The sequence below is a fragment of the Coenobita brevimanus genome, chromosome 47, assembly GCF_032717465.1.
Source record: "Coenobita brevimanus isolate Jiangsu-jjx chromosome 47, ASM3271746v2, whole genome shotgun sequence".
Lineage (NCBI taxonomy): Eukaryota > Metazoa > Arthropoda > Malacostraca > Decapoda > Coenobitidae > Coenobita > Coenobita brevimanus.
Genome location: NC_137000.1, coordinates 13,242,300 through 13,261,061, shown reverse-complemented (window position 1 = coordinate 13,261,061; position 18,762 = coordinate 13,242,300). Strand labels below are relative to the sequence as shown.

General features: G+C 43.7%; 1 pseudogene across 1 annotated transcript in view; it reads left to right on the top strand.

The window, feature by feature from the left end:
• Window positions 1–491: 491 nt before the first annotated feature.
• Window positions 492–18,762, top strand: part of LOC145398944 (uncharacterized) — a 93,031-nt pseudogene continuing 74,760 nt past the window's right edge. Inside the window, exon 1 of the transcript XR_013897217.1 lies at window positions 492–505. The product of XR_013897217.1 is annotated as an uncharacterized LOC145398944 (transcript). The remainder of the gene's footprint in view (window positions 506–18,762) is intronic.

The window sequence follows — 18,762 nt, the reverse complement described above, 5'->3', positions numbered from 1 at the left end:
CTTTTGTTGATACGTAGCTCCCCGGTATTTTCCTCCCATCCCCCAACCCCAATGTTGTTGTCAAAGTTTCGCCTTCTCTCATATCATGTGGCTTTCAGGAGAGACCTTAGGCCATATGGTTAGGCAAAAATTTATGGGTCTGGCAGTTTTAGAGTACGAAATAGAACGAAAATTTGTGCTAACAAGAAAAAATTACTTTAATCCGTGTGTTCTCGTGAGTTAGCGTTCAGTTTCACATTTTTCGTTTGATATCGCGTTTCCCAACACATTTCTGATAAACTAAACATACGGCTAAACTGCTCAATCAGTTCGAAATGTGTTGGGAAGAGCGATACCGAACGAAGAGTAATGTGTTGGGAAGAGCGATACCGAACGAAGAGTAATGTGTTGGGAAGAGCGATACCGAACGAAGAATAATGTGTTGGGAAAAGCGATACCGAATGAAGAATATGAAACGGAATGCTAACTCAGGAGAACACGTGGATGAAAGAGTACCTTTTTTCTGGTTTGCAAACATTTTCGCTCCATTTTGTTCCCTAAAACAGCCAGACCCGTAAATTTTAGTCTAACTATACAGCCTAACGTCTCTCCCGAAGGCCACATGATACGAGAAGGCGAAACTTTGTCAACAACTTTGGGGTTAGGGGGCGGGAGTAAAATACCGTGGAGCTACGTATCAACAAAAGGGAACTCGTGGAGGTGGTGTTGACCCAGTCCAACTTCTGTTTTTGTTAATGCCATTTTTAACACCACTGATGTTTTTAATTACAACAGTTATATCTCTTTCAGTGTTTTACCTGATGGTGCGTATAGGTGGAGGTAAATACGCGGGGTAAGATGGTAAAAAGGGGTAAAAGTGAGAGTTTGCTTTCTCTGACGCTCCACATAACGCCCTGTAAGCTTCTCAGTCAGTTTCAGGACAACATATAAACCTTCACAGCTGCCAGGATTGCATCACTTCCTACGCACGATCTTTATCTTCTCCCTGTCCCTCCAAATCGTTATGATGGTGCTTTCTTTTATACTAAGGTTTTTCTTTTTTTCTTTTGCCATTTTGGTATTTGTACGCTTAAAGCAGTGGAAGAACCTTACCAATTCAGTTCATATTCCTCCAGTTTGTTTTCTGTATTTTTCTGACTATTTTCAGGGTGGTAAATTACCTTTTCCTGCTGAAAAATTTCCCACTTTTTATCATCACGTTCCTTAAGCCATAACATGATTGTCTTGATGTACTCAAAGGCGATTTTCGTCTCCCAACTTCCCAACTGGATGCTACGTTAGGTTAGGTTAAATTATAAGGTATAGTTAAGCTAGGTTAGGTCAAGGTTAAACACTTAGGTTAGGACAGGCCCTAATTTCGCTGTAACCCTGATGTGTCAAACAAGTTGACAGCGGAATACAACTTAAAACGACGGGGGAAACAGATTTAGTATGAAACGTTTATTTACCTCCCAGAAGTAATCCGACAAACATAAGACTATCAGGAAAAAGAACGAAGAATGTGAAACTGAATGCTCACTTACACGAGCAGAAGTATTTTGTGTGTGTGTGTGTGTGTTCTTACCTAATTGTATCTTTACAGGAATGAGTCAAGCTCGTACTGTCCCGTGTCTTAAACCATATTTATCGTACATATCCTTAAATTTGTGAATTGTTTTGGCACACACTATTTCATTCGGTAGTGCATTCCATTGATCAATTGCTCTGTTTGGGAAACTGAATTTCCTTAAGTCTTTATCACCTATCCTTATGCAGTTTTTTGCAGTGCCCTCTTGCTGATGCTTCTCCATATGTTAAGTAATCATTTATGTCTATTTTCTCCTTCCCTGATATGCACTTATATAGCATTATCATGTCACCTCTTTTCATTCTCTCCTGTAGTGTTGGTAGATTCAGTTTATTTAGCCTTTCTTCGTAGCTTAGGTCCCTTAAGCTTCGTATCCATCTTGTAGCGGCCCTTTGAACTTTTTCAATCTTGTCTATATGCTTTTTGAGATGAGGACTCCAGACTATTGATGCATATTCCAGAGTTGGTCTAATGAATGATGTTATTATCCTTCTTAGCATGTCTTCATTTATGTATGTGAATGCTATTCTCATATTTGCAAGGTTCCGTACCTTCTCGCTGATGTGGTCAGCCGGAGATAGTCTGTTATTGATAATCACACCTAGGTCTTTCTCTCTTTCTGATGTGTATAGGGTTTTATTTCCTAACTTATAATCCCAATCAGGTCTTTTTCCACTTTTACCAAACTTGATTACATGACACTTGTCCACATTGAATTCCATTTGCCATGTACTACTCCATTCATGAAGTTTAATTCTTCTTGTAGCTCCCTACAAGAGTCTGTGCTGGTAATTCTCCTTTGTATTTTTGCATCATCTGCAAACATATTCAGATAGCTCTCATTTCCAGTGTTACTGTTTATATCATTTATGTACACTAAAAACATGATTGGTGCCAGCACCGAACCCTATGGTACTCCACTAGTCACTTCTTTCCATGATGAGTAGTTTCCTTTTAGTACTGTCCTCATTTCTCTTTTTATGAGAAAGTCTTGCATCCAACAAAACAGTTTGCCTCGAATTCCTCCTTGATGGTACAGCTTCCATAAAAGTCTTTGGTGTGGTACTGTGTCAAAAGCTTTCTTGAAATCTAAGTAGATACTGTCCACCCATCCTTCCCTTTCCTGTATTGTGTTTGTTACTCTGTCATAGTAGCTCAACAGATTAGTAACACATGATTTTCCTTTTCTGAAACCAAACTGTCTTTCTGTTATCATACTGTGTTCTTCTAGATGATTTACCCAAGCTTTCCTTATAAGTTTTTCTAATACCTTGCTTACAACACTGGTCAGTGATACTGGTCGGTAGTTGAGAGGATTTTGTCTATTTCCTTTCTTGAATAAGGGGACTATATTTGCTTTTTTCCAAATATCAGGTAGTTTCCCTTGACTCAAGGATTTCTTGAAAATTAAAAATAATGGTTTACTTAACTCCTTTGCACATTCTCGTAGCACCCAACATGAAACTTCATCAGGACCACTTGCTTTTCCCCTGTCTAATCTACTTAACTCCTCCTGTATTACTTTTTCTGCTATTTGTATATCTGGTAGTATGTGTGGACATGCGTGTTCCACATAGTCCCTCTCAAAATTTTTTCTTTTGTAAAAACTAATTGGAAATTCTTATTTAGTGCTTCACAAATATCTTTCTCATGTGTATAAGTGATTCCCTCGTCCGTAATGGATTGTATTATATCTTTTACTTTGGTTTTGCTTCTGATATAGCTGTAAAACAGCTTTGGTTGATCACTACTTTTATTTATTATATCCTCCTCAAACTGTTTTTGGGCTTCCCTCCTTATTCTTGTATAGTCGTTTCTCGCCTGTTTGTAATTATTATACGCCCTTTCACTATTGTGTCTTCTGTATCTATTCCACAACAAATCTCTTCTTTCTTTTGATTTTTTATATTCTGTATTGAACCATTTCTGTATTTTCTTATCTGCTTCTTTGTGCTGTGGGATGTACTTCTGGACTCCTATTTCATAAAATTCACAAAATTTTTTATATACAGCATTTAAATCTTGTCCTCTAAGCTCATTTTCCCAATCAACTTCTAAGAAATACTTCTTTAGGTCTTGATAATTTCCCTTTTTATAGTTTAGGCTCTTTTTGTAACTGTCATTGCTGTTTACTATGTCATATGCTATCCTGAAGTTATAATTTAGTACTGCATGATCGCTTTTGCCGAGTGGAGGGTGATAAATTAAACTGTCAGTGTCATTTTCTTGCCCAGTAAATATTAGATCTAGCACTGAAGGTACATCAAGTCCTCTTTTTCTAGTGGTTTCCCTCACATGTTGCGTTAAGAAAAACTCTTGTACGAGATCCAGGAGCTTTTGGTCCCAACAGCTTTCTTGGCTATTTATATCTAGAGTATTCCAATTTTTATTTGTATTGAAATCCCCAGTTAGTATAATTCTTTCCAATTTCTCTTCCATTTTATGTAGCAAGGATCTTATACTCTGAATTGTACTCTCTGCCAGGTCCTCATATTCGTCTCTTTCCCATGTGTTTGATCTGGGTGGCATGTACAAATTGGCTACAATTACTTTACCTTCAGATGTGTTGATCTCTACTGCAATCAGTTCTACTTGTGATGGTACCGGTATATCTAGGTTTATTTCCTTGACTTTTAGATATTTCTTAGTTAATATTATAATTCCTCCTCCTTTTTTTAAATTTCTGTCTCTTCTCCATATATTGTATTCCTCTAAGTTTAGTATGGCATTGGATATCCTTGGTGTTAATTTTGTCTCAGTTAGGCATATTATTTGTGGTTCATTTTCTCTGACATAATCATTCATCTCTAGTAATTTAGATACCATTCTATCCACATTTGAGTACATCAACTTTATCATCTTGTTTATATACTTGTCATGACATGGTTCTACTACCTTCCTCCTTTTTCGTCCATCCTGTTTGTGTACCACTTTCGTACCTGCAATCCTATTACTTTGTAAAAAAATTTCTTCTTCTCCTCTTCTGATCTTCCCTCATTTTTTGTTTTTGCTTCCTCCCTTTTCTCTTTCAGTAATTCCAGTTCCTCTTGTGTTAGGCATCTTTTTATCCATACATTTTTGAACTCCTCTTTTTCCATAAGATTCTTTGCATTTTTTAGTATCTCTTCCACAGTGTTTACACTCTGGAAAGTCACCTTTAGAGGTCTTGTCTTGCTTTTCTCGTATTTCCCTAACCTTTTGTGTTCCTCTATGTCTTTACTACAGATTTCCTCTGATACTTCTTTCAGTAAGCTCATTACATTTGCCATCTCCTTTTTGTCTCTAGTGATCTTGTTTTTAATTTCTTCCTCTTCTATACCAGTGATTACTATTGATTTATTTATTTCTACTGAATCTCTGACTAACTTTGGATTGTTTTGGATTATTCTTTTCACTTCCTTTTTAATGCTTTTTTCCTCCACCCTTGTTTCTTTCTTTACTTTCACCATTTCAGCATACGTGGTTTCTACATCATTTTTGTAGCTTTGCACAGCTTCATTCACTTGTGTTATCTTCTCCTCAATATCACTGCTCTGGTCAATAAGACTGCTTGCTTGTCTAATTGTCTCTGTGTCATTTTTTAACTCTTCCATAACACTCTCGTGATTGACTACTGTACTTGCCATTTCACTCATTTTCTTCCTAAGTGTACTCAGTTCCACTGTTAGTTCACTGATGGTTGTGTCTTTCTTATTGGCCTCCCTTCCTAGTTTTTCTATCTCTTCCTTTTGCAAGTGCATTTGCTTCTTTATTTCATCAATTTCATTTTTGAAAGCCATTTCTAGTTTGTGTAAACATTCAACCAGTCTATTGTGAGTCTCCACTTCAACCAGTTCTTGGTAGAAATCATGATTTTGCTTTTTACTTTTATCCCTTTTCTTTTCCAAATTTGTTTTAATGAAGTATGTATCCATTTTGTAATACTAAATGAACAGAGTATGTACTTACACTTTCCCCGTGTTGCTGTAGTATAAACAAACCCAGCTGACTCAACGCATCCTGGTTCTTTGTTGTTTGAATCAGTCTTATTTAAACTTATTTTTTCTTTACCTTTTAATAATGAAAAATCATTTAGTCTAACCTGGTACAGAGCTTGACTCATTCAAAGATACTAATTTAGGTATTGCCACTGGCCGTGTTGGTCTGGTATGGAGCGCCGGTGCCGGACGTCTACATCCGATGGTTCCCTGTGTGTGTGTGTGTGTGTGTGATTAGCAAACATTTTTGTTCAGTTTCGTCTCCTAAAACTCGAAACCCATATGACTGTGAGGTAGAGTCTGTGAGATGCGAGAAAGGATTTGATAGCCGTATGCTCAGTCGGTCCTAAATGTGTTGGGAAGCACGAAACCGAACGAAAAATGTGGAACTGAACACTAACAAGAACACATAGACGAAAGTATTTTTTTCTAATTAGCAAACATTTTTGTTCCATTTCGTCCCCCAAAACTGCGAAACCCATTATGAGTGTGGGGTGGAACTAGGTGAAGCATGAGAAAGGATTGATAACAGTATGCTCAGTTAGTTGGAAGTGTTGGGAACCATTAAATCGAACGAAGAATGTGGAACTGAACGCTACGATAACACATGGACGAAAGAGTAACTTTTCCTCTAATTAGCAAACATTTTCGTTCCATTTCGTTCCTTAAAACTGCAAAATCTATGATAATTGTGGGTAAGAACTAGATGAGGCATGAGAAAGGACTGATAACCATATGCCCAGTTGGTCCAAAATGTGTTGGGAAGCATGAAATCAAACGAAGAATGTGGAACTGAACTGTAACTTATGAGAACGCAAGGATTTTTTTTTTTTTCTGATTAGCATACATTGTTGTTCCATTTTGTCCCCTGAAACTGCCGAAACCCATAAATTTCGTCAAACCGTTCGGCCTTGAGTTTGCCCAGAAAATATATTTCCATTCTGTATGTGTATTCATAAAAACCACCAGGAACCCTCAGCCAGGAACAACGCTTGCCCATTCGTTTCAAAACTAACCATAGGTTTTTCACGAAAATATGCCCACTGTGCTTCCCAGGCAAAATTTCAGCAACCTAACCTACCCTAACCTATCCCATCTCACTAGGGCTATTTGGCTGAGGTGGCTGGCTGTGGTACTGAGATAAATACCCATACAGAATGGAAATATGCGCCCAGGAAATGTACCCAGAGGTTAGAGGGTGATGTCATAGCGCGCGGCTTTCAAATTTCGTCCCCAGGCCAGCTGACTTCCCGCGTGAGCTCGAGTTTTTCCGCGTGTTGACATGACTTGTCTCATTATGCTGACCGCGTTAGAACAAAAACGTGTTACTCAACCACGTGTTACTTAAGGATTGAGTGTATTAAACATTCTGGGTACTTACAACAAGTTCCTGGCTCCTGGACTAGTAGTTGTGGACCTTAACCTAGCCTGACTCAGAAAAACGCCTCCCTACTGCACATTCATAGCACCTAAGACACTATTCACACCAATAAGGGACATAAAAGAGTGAAATGAGGTGTTAGAGGTAAGTATGGAAAATACAGTACAGTACAATATGAAACATTCTAGGTACTTACAGCAAGTCCCTGGCCATCTTGATGAATAACCTGCCTCCTCTCAGACTCTGACAGTAAGAAGGAGTTCCTAAAGCACTTGCAGTACACTGTTCATGAAGTCTTGCACAGAACTTAGTCATTTGCACTCAGAATTCCATTCTCTTAACACTGCGGACTCTTGTCTTACTTACGCTCCATTGTACCTTAATGAAATAAGTGTTGCACTCTGCACTTTGTCTTTCCACTCATAAAACCATTTTCTAAAAAAAACACACTCTAGTTAATTTACGTTACATTGACAGTCCATTAAATCTTTCTCTTTTCACTCAGAACTCAAATTCCTTAACACTATGCACTACTTTTTTTCACTGCACAACACTGTAAATTCCTGTGTGGTCTAGTGGAGAAGTTCTTGGCGTCTAATCACTGTCAGAGTCTGACAGTAGCACATGCAGGTGACCTAGGGGTGCGTCGCTGGGTCGCGGTGATGGCGTACCCACTGCAGACGACTCTGAAGAGAGGCGCAAACTCACGTCAAGTGGTGACTCCACTGTGCCTGATGTGCTGGGCTGTGGCTCGGAGCATGAGGGCCTGTCTTGGGGAGGCAATGGAGTGGAGCCAGGGCTGGGCACAGCGGGGGTCACGGGCCTGAAAAAGCTGTCAATCATTGATTGATGCAAGGAACGACGATTTTGACGATTAATGATGCGCTGCCTGAAAGCGCACACTTCCTCCACAAGTCCCAAGGGCCCCATCTCCCTGTCACAGTCCGGGTGCTCCAGGTAGTCCAGAACGAACTCTAGGTGTTCCAGGAGTGCGCTCAGCTTGGGGATGGCTGGAGTAGTGTCACGCTGAGAGGTTCCGCATCATCGTCGCCTTCCTCGTTGGAATCTTCAAGCTGGGTACTGACACCTGCAACTAAAGATGCTATCTCGATATCAGACATGGTCTGATACCCAGGACCGCCCTCGTCATCATCCAACCACTCACGCACTTCGTCCACATTAACATCGTCTCCATGCACACATAGACGTGCATGGAAGTCATCCACGTCAAAACCTAGGAAATCATGCTCCACATCCGTTCCGAGAAGAGGACGAGACCAACTATTTTCTAGAGTCTTGACAGGGATTTCCTTCCATGCACTGGCCCAGTTGCAGATGGCAGACTTGATGTAGCGGCGAAGGTTTTCCAAAGTCCGCTGGCCTCGCGTGTCCTGTCCCTCCCTGCGCTCATCCTCGTCCTCGAGAACAATCATCACCTCATCCAGGAACTTCCGTCGGTACAGCCTCTTCGCTGCCACGATCACTCCTTGGTCCATTGGTTGGATGAGAGCATTCGTATTAGGTGGCAGAAACATGCACCTAATGCGCCCATTCTCAGCCACCAAGTCCTTGTTGCAGGGGTGGGCAGGTGCATTGTCGAGGAGAGGGAGGGCCTTTACCTGGTCGCGTGGGATTCCCAGTTTCTCCGTCTGGTAATGGATGACCTCCTTGATGAAATGGCCGTGAAACCAGTCTTTGAATATCTGGGCTGTGACCCATGCCTTCAAGGAATGGTACCAGACGACAGGAAGGACATCCATCACCCCACGAAGACACCGAATCTGCTTTGCATGGCCAACAATAACGGGCTTGAGCTGGTGCATGCCGTTAGCATTGGCACAACACAAAACAGATATCTGTTGCTTGCAGAGCTTGCGACCAGGTACACGCTTCTCCATCTCCTCGGCTAGAGTGTTCATAGGCAAAGAGCGACAGAATAAGCCAGTTTTGTCAGCGTTGTAGACTTGACTGAGAGTTAGGCCCTCACTGTTGATCAAGCGCTTCACCTTGTGCCGAAACTCGTCTACTCCATCCTCGTTGGCGTCCAAAGCTTCGCCATGAGACTTAGCGTTGGTAAGGCTATGTCATAACTTGAACACGAAGAGCCAACCTTCGGATGCCTTGAAGTTTAGGACGTCGTGAAGCCTTGCGAACTTCTCAGCTGCAGCCTTCAGCTCCATGCCACGCACCATCACACCAGCAGCACATTGCTGTCGATACCAAATCAACGTAGAATGGTCGACTTCTGCATACTTGGGAATATACTTCACCTTCCTCTCCACATTGCGTTTGCTTTTTGACGAGAAGTCAGCCGTGTACTGCATGAGTTTGTCACAGGATCTCTTGATATCAAACAAAGTAGATCGGGCCAGGTTGAATTCACAGAGGATACGTGAGGTAGACCATCCCGCATCCACCTTGTCCAATATCTCCCTCTTCTTCTCCAGAGTCAAAACCACTCTCTTCCTCTTCTGAGGCAGTGGGGCCATCATCACACACACGAAGGAGAGGCACGAGAGCAGCAAGAGAGCCTGCAGCAGGTAAGGCACCACCACAAAAGCGAACATGTGGACAGCCATGACGACGAGCGTGCACACACAAGAGACAGGCGGTAAGTGGGGAGGATGCAGGGGTGCTCTAGCAGACATCGGCGGAACAACGCACCAGAACACAGCTGGCCCGTGCCACGCGTGCCAACTTCAAATTACGGGCGGGAAAAAGTCGGATTAAAAAAAAAAAAATTTGCGGTTTTTGGCTCATTTTGGGAATATCAGATCCTGGGATGAAAATGTCCGGTTATTGGGGATGTCCAGAAAATGGGCGTCCGCATATTGGAGGGATTACTTATATATATATGAGGCCACGCGTGCTAGTTTGTACCAGGCGACATTTTTTTTTTATAAAAGCCAGAAATCGCTTTTAAAGTTTTCGAATATTGAAACGATCATAACTCCGTGGATTTTAAAGCTAGAGACTTCTTTCAAAGACCAAAATGAAGGGTAAAGTATGCTGAATATGCCCATGTTGTCAGTCATTGAAAATAATATACGCAAATATACGAAATTATATATATTTTTTTCGAAATGCCGAAAATCGGCGATTTTTAGTATACAACTTCAACGAAGTATAACTCCATTATTGATAATGCTAGAGACTCCATTAAAATACCATAGTAAAGCGGAAAGGATGCAGATTATGAATATATAAACAGATTTAGGATACACCAATTAGTGCAAGAGAAAATACTTGTTTTCCAAGTGCGACAGAATTTTCACTCAAAGTTCATGATCACAAAACCATTCAGTACATAGTTGTTAATGGACATAAAGACATCAAATATGCACTAGGGGGTGGTGATAATGCACTAGGTTACCACGTGCATTATCACCACCCCCAGTGCCCTCAGGTAGTGCCACACATCCACCATTATCACCAGAGTCATCACTACAATCACCACCATCACCACCAACCCCATCACTTTCACTACCACGAACTGTGGCACCAGGAGCCGTATCACCATCGCCAGCACCCTCACATAACGCCACACTAGCTGCACCATTATCACCATCATCACTATGACTATCACCGCTCTCCAAAGCAGCCACATTGACACCACGTGCTTTATCCCTAAGACCAGGGCGACTTTAAAAGACCTGGAGCCATCAGCAGGGCAGCTCTCTTGCACCTCTGAAGGCCCAGTGGTAGGGTCATCAACATACTCACTATCAGAAGACATTAAGGGCACAAGGAGCACATAAAAAAGAAAAGCAGGGAAAAGTGCAGCTTTTGTACGCGGAGAATGACATGTGAGGCAAAACTGAGCCTTCACAGTACCACCAACAGCATGCACTGCAAATGCTGAAAGTAGCACGTAGCCATATCTTTAGCATAAGAGTTTCTGGGTTAATGAGCAACAATATTGACTTTATTTAACATGTCAGAGCATTGGCAAAATTTACTTAATAATCTGGTACATAAATTAAAATTACAGTAATCACTCCAATATCCGGATCAATAGAGCCATCGGTAGGTTCGGATATTGGTTTTGTCCGGATATTGGGCCCCAGCTTATGGACTTGTACTTACGGACCCTAACACAGAGAAACACCTATACAACTCCCTCCGGACATGCATAGCACCTATTTAACACCCAAATCACACCAATAAGGCACATAAATGACTGAAATAAATGCAATAGACACATAAAATGTGGGTTTAGAAGTATGTTCATACATTAATAAACATTCTGGTACTTATGGACTCTAACCGAACCTAACCTAACCGAACCTAACCGAACTCTGAAAAACCCATTCCTACTGCACATGCATGAGGTAAGTTTAGTATGGAAAGAAGTACAGTATGACACTTTCTGGTAAGTATAGTATGGGAAAAAATACAATATGAAACATTCTGGTAAATATAGTATGGAAAATAGTACAACATGAAACATTTTGGCTACTTACAGCAAGTCCCTGGCCACCTCGATGAATAACCGCCTCCTCTCGGACTCTGACAGTAGAACGATTTCCTGAAGCACTTGCACTACACTCTTCCTGAAGTCTTGCACTGAACTTAGTCACAAACACAGAAGTCCGTTCTTTTCACAGTGTTCACTTTAGTCCAAATAATGTTCCATTAAATTTAAGTGTTGCACATTAACTTTTCCCAAGTTTTTTAAGTTTCCAAAGCCAAAACAAAGAAGGTTAGTTACGTTAAATTTCTTTTCTACTTAGTCTTTTCTCCCAACTTGAAAACCTTAACACAACACACCGTTTTTCACTGCACAACACTCAAAATTCCCGTGTGGTCTAGTGGAGAAGTTCTTGCTGTTTATTCACTGTCAGAGCCCGAGAGTATCACTGGCAGGCGTCCAAGGGGTGCATCGGTGGGTAGTGGTGATGGCGTACCGACTACAGAAGACTCTGAAGACAGCCGCAAACTCCGTCGGCGGTGACTCCACTGTAGCTGATGTGCTGGGCTGTGGCTCGGAGCATGAGGGCCTGTCTTGGGGAGGCAACGGAGTGGAACCAGGGCTTGGCACAGCGGGGTCACGGGCCTGAAAAAACTGTCAATCGTTGACTGACGCAAGGACCGACGATTCTGGCGATTGATGATGCGCTGCCGGAAAGCACGCACTTCCTCCACGAGTCCCAAGGGCCCCATCTCCCTGTCGCAGTCCGGGTGTTCCAGGTAGTCTAGGACGAACTCTAGATGTTCCCGGAGTGCGCTCAGCTGGGGGATGGCTGGAGTAGTGTCCTGCTGGGCGGAGTCTGCATCATCATCGCCTTCGTCGTCGGAATCTTCAAGTTCGGGACTGACACCAGCAACCGAAGACGCGATCTCGATATCAGACAACGTCTGATACCCAGGATCGCCCTCGTCGTCGTCCAACCACTCACGAACATCGTCCACATCAACATCGTCGCCGTGCGTACGTAGCCGTGCATGGAAGTCATCCACGTCAAACCCTAGGAAATCGTACTCCACATCTGTTCCGAGAAGCAGACGAGACCAACCATTTTAAAGAGTTTTCACAGGGACTTCCTTCCATGCAGAAGAGCAGTTGTACAGAGCAGACTTGATGTTGTAGCGGCGAAGGTTTTCCAAAGTCCGCTTGCCTCGAGTGTCACGTCCTTCCCTGCGCTCGTCCTCGTCCTCGAGAACCACCATCACCTCGTCCAGGAACTTCCGACGGTACAGGCGCTTTGTTGCCACGATCACTCCTTGTTACATTTGTTGAATGAGAGAATTCGTATTAGGTGGCAGTAACATGCACCTAATACGGCCATTCTCAGCAACCAAGTCCTTGTCGCACGGGGTGGGCAGGTGCATTGTCGAGGAGAAGGAGAGCCTTTACCTGGTCGCGAGGAATTCCCAGTGTCTTCGTCTGGTAATGTATGACCTCCTTGGCCAAGTGATGGTGAAACCAGTCTTTGAAAATCACAGCTGTGAACCATGCTTTCAAAGAATGGTACCATACGACAGGAAGGACATCCATCACCCCACGAAGGCACCGAGGCTGCTTTGCACGGCCAACAATAACGGGCTTAAGCCGGTGCATGCCGTTAGCATTGGCACAACACAAAGCAGATATCCGTTCCTTAGAAAGCTTGCGGCCAGGTACACGCTTCTCCGTCTCATCGGCGAGAGTGTTCGTTGGCACCCGGCGATAGAATAGGCCAGTTTCGTCAGCGTTATAGACTTGACCGAGTGAGGCCCTCCCTGTCGATCAAGCCTTTCACCTTGTGCCGAAACTCGTCCACTCCATCCTCGTTAGCGTCCAATGCTTAGCCATGTGCTTTACGGTTAGTAAGGCCATGTCGCAACCTTGAACGCGAAGAGCCAACCCTCGGATGCCTTGAAGTCTAGGGCGTCGTGAAGCCTTGCAAACTTCTCAGCAGCAGCCTTCAGCTCCGTTCCACGTACCATCACACCAGCTGCACGTTGCTGTCGATACCAAATCAACGTGGAGCGGTCGATCTCTGCATACTTGGGAGTAAACATAGCCTTCCTCTCACGTTGCGTTTGCTTCTCGACGAGAAGTCAGCCGTGTACTGCATGAGCTTGTCTCGGGAACGCTTGATATCAAACAAAGTCGACCGGGCCAGGTTGAACTCGCGGAGAATGCGAGAGGAAGACCAACCCGCATCAACCTTCTCCAATATCTCCCGTTTCTTCTCCAGAGTCAACACCACTCTCTTCCTTTTCTCAGGAGGCGGGGCCATCATCACACACACTAAGAGTAGGGCAGAGAGCAGCAGGAGGCCTTGCAGCAAGTACGGCACCACCACAAAAGCGAGCACGTGGGCAGCCATGACGAACAGCGCAGGTCCAGTCGCGGTGAGAGACAGGCGGGAAGTGGGGATGATGCAGCGGCGCTCTATCGGACGTCGGAGGAATGACGAACCAAAACAATGCTCTCACGCGGCGCGCGCGGCAAGTTCAAATTACGGACGGCAAAAAATCGGTTTTTTTTCCAATTTTTTTGGATTTTCGGACCATTTTGGGAATGTTTGATCCCAGGACGATAAGGTTCGGTTAGTGGGGATGTTCGGTTATTGGGCGTCCGGATATTAGAGTGATTACTGTATATTCATAACAATTGTTAGATGCTAACAATAACTAACAATGTATAGCAAGTGGATTGGTAGTGACTCACTGTGTCGGTGTCGCTTGGTACAAACTCGCCCGCGCTGGCGGTCTGTCACCCACCCTCACCTCACAGATCGATTTCAGTGTTGTATTTTGGAGGACTTTCAGCCTTATGTCTAGTTCGAAATTGTACCAAGAGACATGCCTGGGATATAAAGGAAGGGTCAAAATAGTGATATAACATGAAAACACATGATGAGCTTGGGTGGGGCTTGGTACAAACTCGCATGTGCGGCCTCATATATATATATATATATATATATATATATATATATATATATACGGGGTACATATATATATATATATATATATATATATATATATATATATTTATACATATATATATATATATATATATATATATATATATATTTATACATATATATATATATATATATATATATATATATATATATATACATATATATGTATGTATATATATATATATATATATATATATATATATATATTACCCTCGCGTCCAACACGGTAATATTGTTGTGCATGGGTCACGTGTTGGACCAAAAACGTGTTGGACTAACAACAGAGCTTATGGGGAAAAATGAATTATGTCAGCAACCCTAGGAAAAGTCACCCTAAATACCTACCATATACCTATACATATATCGGTACTACTGTAATTATAATAAATGGTACTGTGCTATGAATGATAACTAACCTTTTAGGATAGTGTTGGTGGGCTTGCTGGGAATGGAAGGTGGTATCCGAGGCTGTAGGTAGTCCTACTGGGTCCCCGGAGGATGGCTGCTGGCGTCACTAGCGGGTAATGGCTGTTGCTCCTCCTCAACCTCCCTCATAAATCCTTTGAAATCACACTCAGAATCACTATCTTCGTCCACAGCCATGGAAGGTCCTGCTTCTGCCTGTCCTAGCACTCGGTAATTCTCAGCAAACGGCATGCTTCTCACACTGTTGCCAGAGCCCCGTCTCGTGACTGTGGAAAGTGATCGCTGTCGCTGATTCGGTAGAGAATAAGGAGAAGCAACTTTGTTTATAAACTAGTACACACACCGATGAGAAGGGTTTCAAAACGATTGATATTTATTCTAAAATATTAATATGTATTCAGTGTCAAGCTAAATGTTCAATGCTGTAGTACAATACATTCTCTGTCGAGTCGCCTGGGTTTTGGTCACACTGTTTTGTCCGTCATATTCTCGGCAGGAATCCATCCAGATGAATTCCAAATGCCCGTGGTATCATCGGCAATTTTACCACGTTACCGTTCCGATTTACCATCGTATCCTCGGCAAACCTGGTATGAAGTGCCGTGTGATAGCCTTCGGCTGCCAGGATCTTGACTTGGTTTTTTTATTATGATCCTCACGTTGGCTTCATTCATGTCGTAGGCCTTGGCAATGTTAACTTTCCTCTCCCCTTTCTTCTTCCTCTCGATGCTTTCTAGCTTGGTGGCCTGAGGGAGGTGCCGACGCTTCTTGGGGTTCTCAGAAGGCTTCCTAGGCATCGTGAGCAGGGTAAAATGCAGTAACAAGGGCAGAAAATGCAGCAAGAAAAAAGCACCTTCCAATGCAATTATGCGACTGAGTGGCGCTGTGGCGGGAGAAATTTAAACAAAACATCACGTGACACCAGAAGTGTTTTTAATTGGGCGGCATCACGATCACGTCACGATAGCGGGCGGGGAAGGCTACTTGATCAGAAGTTTTCATTGGCTATCATCATCATGGGAATGTCCAGTATGACCATGTTGGACCGGGGGTGATCGTGCTAGAGTTGAACTCTGTGGATTTCGCCCACTTCTCGGAGCTCTGTGCGTGTTATGCTAACACACTCGTGTTGCAGTAATTAAATCGTATTAATTAATACTAATTATTTGCTCTCCGTGCTGGACCTGAATCATGCTGGACTAACGCGTGTTGGACGCGAGGGTACTGTACCTCTCCACCCCATTCCTCCATCTCATCCTTGGCCTCCCCCTCCCTCTTCCCCCCTCCACCTCACTCACATACATTCTCTTCGTCAGTCTTTCACCCTCCATCCTCTCCACATGGCCAAACCACCTCAGTGTATTCCTCATAACGTTTCCTATCACATTCACATCCACACCACGACGCTCCTTTATATCCTCATTTGTCAGCCTGTCTCTCCATGTGACTCCACAGGCTCCTCTTAAATAACTCATTTCCACTGCTCTCACTCTTGACTTGTGTCCTTCCAGCAACGTCCAAGCTTCACTTCCATATGTTAGAGTTGGTATCACAATACTGTCATGTAGTAACTTTTTCACTTCCATGCTCACTTCTCTGTTTCTTATCACTGCTTTCAAGGAACCAGCAACCTTTCTTCCCTGCTGTACCCTTTCAAGCACTTCACCCCCCGTATTAAAGTACACTAAACACAGTAATCACTCCAATATCCGACGTAATAGAGCCATAGGTAGGTCCGGATAATGGTTGTCCGGATATTGGGCCCCAGCTTATGGACTCGTACTTATGGACCCTAACTCAGAGAAACACCTATACAACTCCCTCTGGACATGCATAGCACCTATTTAAGACCCAAATCACACCAATAAGGCTCATAAATGACTGAAATAAATGCAAAAGAAACATAAAATGAGGGTTTAGAAGTATGTTCATACATTAATAAACATTCTGGTACTTATGGACCCTAACCTAGCCTAACTCAGAAAAACACATTCCTACTGCACATGCATAGCTACTAACACCCTATTCACACCAATAAAGGACATTAAAGAGTGAAATGAGGTAAGTATAGTATGGAAAAAAGTACAGTATGAAACATTCTGCCAACTTACAGCAAGTCCCTGGCCACCTCGATGAATAACCGCCTCCTCTCGGACTCTGACAGTAAGAAGGATTTCCTGAAGCACTTGCAGTACACTGTTCCTGAAGTCTTGCACTGAACTTAGTCAATCACACACAGAAGTCCGTTCTCTTCACAGTGTGCACTCTTGTCTAAATAATGCTCCATTGTAACTTACTAAGTGTTGCACTTTAACTTTTCCCATTCTTATAATTTTCCAAAGCCAAAACAAACAAGTCTATTTACGTTAAATTTTTTTTCTATTGAGTCTTTTCTCTCACAACTGTAAATCCTTAACACAACACACTGTTTTTTTCACTGCACAACACTCTAAATTCCCGTGTGGTCTAGTGGAGAAGTTCTTGCTGTTTATTCACTGTCAGAGTCCAAAAGTATCACTGGCAGGCGACCTAGGGGTGCATCGCTGGGTCGTGGTGATGGCGTACCCACTGCAGACGACTCTGAAGATAGCCGCAAACTCACGTCGAGCAGTGACTCCACCGTGGCTGATGTGCTGGGCTGTGGCTCAGAGCATGAGGGCCTGTCTTGGGGAGGCAACGGAGTGGAGCCAGGGCTGGGCACAGCGGGGGTCACGGGCCTGAAAAAACTGTCAATGGTTGATTGACGCAATGATCGACGATTCTGACGATTGATGATGCGCTGCCTGAAAGCACGCACTTCTTCCACAAGTCCCAAGGGCCCCATCTCCCTGTCACAGTCCGGGTGTTCCAGGTAGTCTAGGGCGAACTCTAGATGTTCCCGGAGTGCGCTCAGCTTGGGGATGGCTGGAGTAGTGTCCTTCTGAGAGGAGTCCGCATCATCATTGCCTTCATCATCGGAATCTTCAAGTTCGGTACTGACACCTGCAACTGAAGACGCAATCTCGATATCAGACAACGTCTGATACCCAGGATCGCCCTCGTTGTCATCCAACCACTCACGAACATTGTCCACATCTACATCGTCGCCGTGCATACGTAGTCGTGCATGGAAGTCATCCACGTCAAATCCTAGAAAATCGTACTCCACATCCGTTCCGAGAAGCAGATGAGACCAACCATTTTCCAGAGTCTTCAGAGGGACTTCCTTCCATGCACTAGCCCAGTTGTACAGCACAGACTTGATGTTGTAGCGGCGAAGGTTTTCCAAAGTCCGCTTGCCTCGCGTGCCCCGTCCCTCCCTGCGCTCATCCTCGTCCTCGAGAACAACCATCACCTCCTCCAGGAACTTCCGACGGTATAGGTGCTTCGTTGCCACGATCACTCCTTGGTCCATTGGTTGGATGAGAGCATTCGTATTAGGTGGCAGAAACATGCACCTAATACGGCCATTTTCAGCAACCAAGTTCTTGTTGCACGGGTGGGCAGGTGCATTGTCGAGGAGAAGGAGGGCCTTTACCTGGTCGCGTGGGATTCCCAGTGTCTGTCTGGTAATGGATGACCTCCTTGACGAAGTGACAGTGAAACCAATCTTTGAAGATCACAGTTGTGAACCATGCCTTCAAAGAATGGTACCAGACAACAGGAAGGACATCCATCACCCCACGAAGGCACCGATGCTGCTTTGCGCGGCCAGCAACAACGGGCTTAAGCCGGTGCATGCCGTTAGCACTGGCACAACACAAAACAGATATCCGTTCCTTGGAGAGCTTGCAGCCAGGTACACGCTTCTCCGTTTCCTCGGCTAGAATGTTCGTTGGCAGCGGGCGATAGAATAGGCCAGTTTCGTCAGCGTTGTAGACTTGACTGAGAGTTAGGCCCTCCCTGTCGATCAAGCCCTTCACCTTGTGCCGAAACTCGTCAACTCCATCCTCGTTAGCGTCCAATGCATCACCATGTGCTTTACGGTTGGTAAGGCCATGCCGCAACTTGAACACA